Here is a 1,317-nt window from a genome sequence, read left to right on the forward strand (position 1 = left end):
CCGTTCTGTCGTTTAGAGATTAAAACTTTATTTTGAAAACCGTTCTGTCGTTTAGAGCAGTGGTTCTCAAACTTTTTACAGCGGCGTACCCCCTGGGGCATTTAACATTCTTCTGCGTACCCCCTCTCTTCCACTTAGACCACAGTCACACCAAAGGACAATAGGACAATATTTGTCCCCTTAAATTGATTTGCAGGTGCATTTTTTACCTTTATAGAAGCAAATATTTTCTATTCTTATTAATTGTATGTCATATTTTATATCATATTCTTAACATTCAATTAAGTGTATTATTAATATAATAAATAAAGCAATGAATGATGGCAAATTGAAGTGATACTTGTAGATTTAAAAATAAAACTGCCATAGATGGTGGCAAGTCGCTGTCTTAATGAGCCAGGCATCGCGTCATTCATTCAGTAACGAAGCAAAATGCTGTAGTTATGAATAGGTTATTAATCACTGACTCTCCAAATCATTCAAAGCATCAGATTCATTCACTAATGAAACACTGCTGTATGTTGCCTGGAGACGCACACCAGATGATATTTTGTTGGAACTATTATTTCGTTGCAAAATAGAACAAACATGACATTATTCTGTTTAAAATGTAGGCTACATTTAAAATGTAAAATGTTCACTTAATATGACCTTTTTTGTTGAACTGTTGTAAAAATTAATGCCACATTTGCCATCGATTTGCTAAAGCAGCATATTCAGCGGGCATCCTATCACATGCATGCTGCTTGTGTGGATGCAGTCAGTTTTGACCGCAAAAGATGAGGTAAACAGATTGGATATCATGTATTTGACAGTTTACGCCACTCCCATTTTCCTGATTTTACATTAAAAGTGGCATTTTGCTTGTCAGAAATACATGTTCGGTTTTAATGTTACTCTGAGGTCGATTAACGCGGATACGCGTTTTGAGGCATCTTCTCCTGATCACACCGAAAAGAACTTAAATTACACTTTCAGTTTTGATCTTACAGATAAGAGCAATACATTAATCGAATCTGTAAAGGGTCTACTTTTATTTGTATACACACATAATAACAACAGAACTTTGTGCATTTATAAAATAAAGAAAACAAACAGGGTGTGCTGTCTGCGGCCTTGGTCTGCGTAATCTTTATTTAGAAACGCGTCATTAAAATGAACTGTAACTCAGCAAATACTCAACAAAGAGACATGAGAGATATATCCATAGAAAGCTTGACATGTCTACTTTTAAACTAAGCAAGTCTTATCGAAAGCAAATATTCTGTGATAAAGTAATCCATATGAAACCAACACGATGTCCAGTCTTTCACATCT

This window comes from Sinocyclocheilus grahami, unplaced genomic scaffold (assembly GCF_001515645.1).
Source record: "Sinocyclocheilus grahami isolate Dianchi unplaced genomic scaffold, SAMN03320097.WGS_v1.1 scaffold467.1, whole genome shotgun sequence".
Taxonomy (NCBI): Eukaryota; Metazoa; Chordata; class Actinopteri; order Cypriniformes; family Cyprinidae; genus Sinocyclocheilus; species Sinocyclocheilus grahami.